The 7678-nt window shown below is 33.6% G+C and overlaps 1 pseudogene; it reads left to right on the top strand.

The window, feature by feature from the left end:
• The first annotated feature begins 3928 nt into the window (after positions 1-3928).
• Positions 3929-4561, top strand: LOC110287170 (annotated as a pseudogene).
• The last annotated feature ends 3117 nt before the right edge of the window (positions 4562-7678 follow it).

The following is a 7678-nucleotide window of genomic DNA, read 5'->3' as shown; positions in this document are numbered from 1 at the left end:
AGTTAGAGAAAGGGCTAAAAAGTCACAGAAGAAATACATGCTCTTATAATATTGAGCTGAATTAAAACACCAAATAGCTATCTTCTTTTATATCTTTGCATGGTGTACAGTAAAAAGAAAAATGCTACCAAAACAGTTTATATGAAATTATCTTTTCTTTGAAATAGTTACTGTAAAATTGACAGATTAAAATTATTTATATTTATGGGCTCTGAAATAAGGTAAAAGATTATGCATACAACGTGATATAATTATTACATTGAACACCTCAAATTGATATTACTTTTAGCTGTACAAAAGAACAACAATAACCCATTTCATACCTGTAGACAAAAAGATAGCCTTCTTGGGGAAATAATTTAGAATGATCTGTTGGTAATATTTAATTTCATGGTCATCAGAAAAGAGAAGTACTCGAGTTATATAGTACATTATTTCAGATGAAAAATACTTGCTCCTTAATTTGCATTGGAGATTAGAGTCTATATGCCAAAAATTACCAATGGTCAATTATTTCATATAATCTGGCATATTATTAGCACATAACCTACAACCCTGTATTCACAATCTTGCATTATTTAATCATGTCTAGATTACTTAAATTACTTGGAACATTGTAAATGTTATATAATTAATAATGTATATATACATTATTAATATATACATTATTAATATATATATTCAGTATGAGTGCAATCTTTTTAACATACTTTTGAGATCAAGCCATGATAGTTTGAAAGGTGGATTCATGCTATGAACAAGGAGAACTAACTTTGCTGATGATGAATTAGGATGAGAGTCAAAATATTGCTGGTTGGAATGTAGATAAATCTGGAAGAAGGAATGTTCTACAGCAGCACCAATTTAATCTATTCAAAATGTCATTGTCATTAACAATAATACAATTTAAAGTAACCAAATTAATTTATGAACCTACATTGCAAGCATGTTTTAAGAACAGGATCATAGAAAAACCTTTTAAGATTTGAGGAGATTTAAATACCTACACATTGAATAATTTAACAAGATTGTAATTTTTCATTTTTTCTGAAATTCTCTCTCTCTCTCTCTCTGTATGTTTCTGTGTGTGTTTATGTGTGTGTGTGTGTGTGTGTGTGATACACATGCCATAATGTACATACAGAATTCAAAGGACAATATTGTGGTGTCAGTTATCTCCTTTTACCTTTAAATGCATTCTGCAGATTAAACTAAGGCCACCAGGATCACCCTGCAAGCTACTTTACCCCATAATTCATCTTACCAGACCAAAACAGTAATTTCTTTGTGCATGATAATAGCAGTTCATATAACTGCGAAGATTAATACTGTGGCTAACAAATTGATATTCAATTAGTGATTAATGCATCGTGATTATAATTTACTTTATAAAGCACAGTGTATCTGTGATGTACATACTTGTTACATACACTGATAAGCCAAACATTGAATAAAGTATAGCCACTTTTAAATATATGAGTTACACAAACATGCATTTTATTTAATGATCTACTTTTTCAATTTTTGAAGTAGGGTTTTATGATGTAGCCTCCGTTGGCATGGTGGATTAAATATGCTTGACTCAGGGAATGGCACTATTAGGAGGCACTATTGCCTTGTTGGGGAAGATGTGGTCTTGTTGGAGGAAGTATGTCACTGTGGAGGTGGGCTGTGAGACTCTTCTACTGGCTGTCTGGAAGACTATCTGTTCCTGGCTTCCTTAGAATGAAGATGTAGCACTCTCAGTTCTTCCTGTACTATGCTTGCCTAGACACTACCATGCTCCTGCCTTGATGGTAATAGGCTGAACTTCTGAACCTGTAAGCCAGCCCCAATTAAATATTGTCCTTTATATTAGTTCTTGCTCGTAGTGTCTCTTCATAGCAGTAAAACCCTAAGACTGATGGCATTTAAATCTCCTTCCTACTGCCCCTGCTCTTACATGCCTGGATTGCCCACGTGTATCAGCCAAGTGGTTTGAACAAATGTTTCTTGTACAATATTTATTTTTTGTTTATAATAAAATTCTAAAATACAATGCAGGAGAAAGAATGCTGTAAATATAGCCCATTTTACTCATGGCTGGTAAGACTATAGAAGAGAACATCCTACTGTCCCTTCAATAAACTAGTTTAATTTCTAACTACATTGCAAATATTTATGCATCCATGCATAAATAATTGTAGCTCTCATTCCTCACCAAGAAACTTTCTTTTGGCAGCAGATGGAAACAATCATATAAAAAAAAGTCACCACTGATCAAACTATTGATTGTAAGGTGTCCAGTCTCAATTAAATGCATCTACACTCTAACTTTTTCACTTAATGTTCAGAAAATATCAAAGAAGACAGGGTAGAAGGATTTTATGTCCCATAGGACCATGACAAAACCTCCTTTATAAGATACTATATTCTATGTTTGACTGAGAAGCTGTACCTAGGTAATTTCAACATTATGCTCGCTCAAACATGACCTGAAAATGACATCAATTGACATACCAAAGTGGACAGGAGAATTTATACAAGAATTCATCCTAAAAGAAGAGTTGTAGATAATTAATGGCTGCTGAGAATCCGACTTCTCCAGGGACAAGCTCACTGATGAGCTAGTCAATTCCAATTCCAAGATGTCAACACTAAACACATATTCACAATGTATTTGTTCATTTATGTTTGTTATAGCACTGATAACTAAGGAGGTTTTTGATTTGGGAAGGAATCGAAGAGACATAAGAGAAATTAAAGGGAATAGAGGAGAGAGAAGAAAAATATAAAAATACTACTTACATAAGAAGTTGTCTATATATATATTAATATAATATTAATGATATATTAATATAATATTTATATATATATATATTAATGGTGGCATCTTATTCACTAATGAAACTGTATTTGGAATTGTCAATTCTGTAAAAGCTTTCTCACTCAACAATAATCTCACCAAAACCACTTCTCTAGGAAGAACTCTAAAATGTGTACCAGCATCCAACAAAAGGCAAGGCTCTGAAATTTCATATTAAGGATTCAGGAAAAACTAGCAACAACTAACTAACAATCTCTGAATCAAATCCAAGAATTATTATTTGAAAACATTTTAAATTACATGTTTATTGGAACACATGGGGTATGACTGTGTCACAGTGGTAGGTAAAAGGATAATTCTGAGGAGCCAATTTTTTCTTTCTCCTTATTGTTTCCTAAAAATCAAACTCATGTCTTCATGCTTGGTGGCCAGCACCTTACTCACTGAGAAATCTCACCTGTTCAAATCCAAGAATTCTTCTAGCTAGATATCTATAGCTGCCCTGAATTATTACGTTATAAAAGATTGTTTGGTTATTGTTATATTTGATCCCCGAAGTGACTTCCAAACTATGATATTAAATTCCATTGAGTTTGGAACTGTGGATAAATCAACTCCCTGTTACTTGCCATCAAAAATAATATTGATAATGGTGGTGGTGGTAGTGATGATGATGATGATGATGATAATGATGATATGCCTGTATTTTAGAATTAGGGTAAAGGACTTGCCTAAAAATAGATTCAAAGGATGGTTGAATGACATTTCAATGCTTTCTTTTGCATCAAATAAGGATTTGTCAATTTATTAATTTGCCTGTACTTTGTTTTGTTTTGTTTTTGCCTTAGGCTTGAAATTTGTATTTGTGGTCTTCAATGTTTACCCATTAATGTAAGCCAGTAAAATACTTGTAAACAAATATTAAGGCTTTCCTGAGTTTGAAAAAAGAACTTTGCACTTAGGAAAAATATCCTTCATATAAATTGTTTTTAAAATTTGGCGTCTGGCTCCCACTCTCACAGCCATTGCAGTACATTGAGCTCCATAGAGACAGCACCAGGGCAAGCAAGAGCTGAACGGTCACTGGCAATTCTGTGCCTTGAGGAGGTAAATCAACTAAACATGGGCAAAGGAGATCCTAAGAAGCCTAGAGGCAAAATGTCCTCATATGCATTCTTTGTGCAAACCTGCCAGGAGGAGCACAAGAAGAAGCACCCGGATGCTTCTGTCAACTTCTTAGAGTTCTCCAAGAAGTGCTCAGAGAGGTGGAAGACCATGTCTGCTAAAGAAAAGAGGAAATTTGAAGACATGGCAAAGGCTGACAAGGCTCGTTATGAAAGAGAAATGAAAACTTACATCCCCCCCAAAGGGGAGACCAAAAGGAAGTTCAAGGACCCCATTGCACCCAAGAGGCCTCCTACAGCCTTCTTGTTATGTTCTTAGTACCACCCCAAAATCAAAGGTGAGCATCCTGGCTTAACCATTGGTGATGTTGCAAAGAAACTAGAAGAGATGTGGAACAACACTGCTGTGGATGACAAGCAGCCCTATGAGAAGAATGCTGTCAAGTTGAAGGAAAAGTAGAAGGATATTGTTGCCTATAGAGCTAAAAGAAAACCTGATGCAATGAAAAAGGGGGGTGTGGTCAAGGCTGAAAAGAGCAAGGAAAAGAAGGAAAAGGAAGATGAGGAGGAAGATGAAGAGGATGAGGGAGAAGAGGAAGACAAAGAAGAAGAAGATGATGATGATGAATAAGTTCGTACTAGTGCAGTTTTTTTTTTCCTGGTCTATAAAGCATTTAACCCCCCTGTACACAACTTGCTCCTTTTAAAGAAAAAAAAAATTGAAATGTAAGGCTGTGTAAGATTTTTTTAAAACTGTACAGTGTCTTTTTTTGTAGTTAACACACTACCGAATGTGTCTTTAGATAGCACTGTCCTTGTGGTATCTTCAATAGCCACTATACAGTCTGGAGGTTGTAAATTGGCATGGAAATTTAAAGCAGGTTCTTGTTGGTGCACAGCACAAATTAGTTATATATGGGGACAGTAGTTTGGTTTTTGTTTTCTGTTTTTTTTGTTTTTTTTTTTCTTTTGGTTTTATTTTTGGTGTTTTGTTTTGTTTTGTTTTCATCTTCAGTTGTCTCTGATGCAGCTTATACGAAGATAATTGTTCTGTTAACTGAATACCACTCTATAGTTGCAAAAAAAAAAAAATGTGGCTGTTTTGTTAACATTCTGAATGCTTCTAAGTAAATACAATTTTTTTTATTTAAAAAAGACCCTGATTATGTGCTTGCTAATTATTTTTCTGCTTCAGACATCAGCTTCAGTTTAATCTTTAGTGATAACATATGTCTCTATTTACATTTTGATGCCCTCCCATCTGTGTGTATAGGTGTGACAGAAAAGACTAATGTTGAGCCTCCATTGCACACAGTATACATACAAAGGCAGGGTGTTGAATTCTTGTCTGTTGTTATTTGCTCTTGAATCTGTATGTAAATTTCTTGTTTGGTCAAAAACTGTGACAAAAAAGTAGACTATTTCTTTTCAGTCATACTTCAAACATGATTCGATAGTTAATTTGTTTCCCAGTTGCATAATATCCTACCTTGTGGCTCAGGATTTCTGAATTTAAAGGGAAAAGAAGGAGAAATAAATTGAAAGAAAAAAAATTTACCATGTTGAAGAGTCCTGGATGCAAATCTCTGCTTTACTGTTTTATGTATGAACTCTGGAAGTTCACAGCAACTCTGCTTTGGTTCTTTGTTGTGTTTTTTAATGGTGCAGCGATTTACTTCTATTTTAGGCATACTTTCTTCATTAAGGTAGAAGGTTTATCATGATTTGCCAAACAGGGCTTTCAAAGTCTTTCTGTAGACATGATATATATTCTTCTTTCTAAACTCTTATCAACCTTGGAAGAAAGCACAAATAATAATCATTGAAATATAAATAGTAAGGCTCACATGTAAAGGATTTATAAAAATTTTTACCAATTTTTACTCATATAATTTTCTCTGAAAATTACAGAGTAATTAAATTTGTTGTTATAACTTTACAATGTGGCAAATGTCAGAAAAATGAACAAGATATGGGAATATAGCTTGTAAAAGAAAGTGCCAGAACATGCATTCAGAAAAATGTAGATTTGGAGGCCATCTTGAAAATCAGTTTATTAAAATAAGCAACATTTCTTTAGACTCGATAATATCTATACTACACCTTACCCATGCATTAATTTCAGAATGCATTTAGTAAGAATTAAGTTATAAGCCTTTGCAAATACAAGTTTATAACAGTTCTAATTCCACTTGGAGTTTAGCACGTATTAATGTTAAAATGTTGAAAGTCACTGCTATTTCATTTATTTTGTTCCTTGTTTACAATTTTCAAAATGCAAATGCAAATAATAGCTACCCTCTGCATTCCTCTAAATTATGACTAGATTGTTTTACTGTGTATAATTCAGCATTCATATGCTTCTTTCACATATTTTAGTATTATTTAAATAGGTTTACAAATAAAAATAGGATAAAATTATTTTAATTAAACTTTAGTAAACTCTTGTTGCAATGGGCATTGTTTGACTTTAATACCTGTCATGAACAAAAGTGAGAAGGCTTTCGTTCTTTATTTTAACAAGGGGTAGGAGTAGTAGTGTCTCTTTACCCTAGTACAGGTATCTGCCTTCAGCGGTTCATGGTAAGAAAGCCAACACATGAAATGGTTTTGTTCCCTAGGGTACTTCAGAGTGATTCAGGGAGCCACATTAGGTGGGGGAGCCGTGGGACACAGACTGTTCATCATTTTTCAAAAAGACATTTTATTTACAGCTTCAGAAGTGTTAATGAAGCATTCACACTTTTACGAAGTGAAAAAGCAATAGAAAAACAGTTCTTTCAATCTCTCTTCAGACATGCTCAGCAGTTACCCATAAGTGGGTCTTATGTGATTTTCACATGGGAATAATATTAAAGGATAAAAGACAAAGCAAATGTTCAAAATACAGAAGATACAAACAAAGGGGAAAGACAGAAATTAAAACATGTAGAGACATCTTTTCTTTTTATTATTTTGGCTTTTATAATCTTACTGTGGTGTCCTAATGAGAACATCATGGTAACATAAGATCTAGAAGATGTTTCCTTTGAGGAAAGCTTTTTCCAGCACCCTTGCATAAAAATGAATTCATACAACAAAAAAACAATCATAGAATAGACATTTGTTTCTCTACTGGTGATGAAATTGTATAATTGATTAAGAAAACCTGTTTTATTTTTTCATGCAACATTTAACAACTCGTATAGCCAGTATCAAAGACATTTTACCACAGTTTATGCATACTCTCTGCATTTATTATAGATGTGTATAGTGCCTGTAAATCACTTATACAAACTGCTGCTGTTGACTAAAAGGCAAAGGAGATAGAACAAGTTATTAAATGGTGTACTGTCTCAAAGATGTCATTTTAAATCATGATTCTCAGGCATTGTTTTAAAAAGTCAGATGTAGAGAATTTATTCAAGACAAATAGGACACATTTTCTAACATATTGTATAACTTTTAATTTGATATGTCTACTACTCCTCCACTTAATTTATTTCTATTGCCACATTGGATACTATTATAGAACTTTTGTTTGAATGTTATGAGGTTTGACAAGAAAATCTGTGGCTGTTGTACCATGAAAAAGAATATACAAGCTCAAGTTTATCCATATCTTTCAAGATTTCTTTGCTAATGGTTGTTGCATGTAGCCTACCCCAGCCTGAAGCGGGCTGGTGCAGACCTTGTCGCCAATCTTTCCATGTGTCAATCCATGTATGCTTTTGTCTCGTTGTCTGGGTGACTGAATGTTCTGTGTTTC

Source organism: Mus caroli, chromosome X (genome assembly GCF_900094665.2).
Source record: "Mus caroli chromosome X, CAROLI_EIJ_v1.1, whole genome shotgun sequence".
NCBI classification, from domain to species: Eukaryota; Metazoa; Chordata; class Mammalia; order Rodentia; family Muridae; genus Mus; species Mus caroli.
The sequence above is the reverse complement of the archived record's forward strand: the minus strand, read 5'-3'. Positions and strand labels throughout refer to the sequence as shown.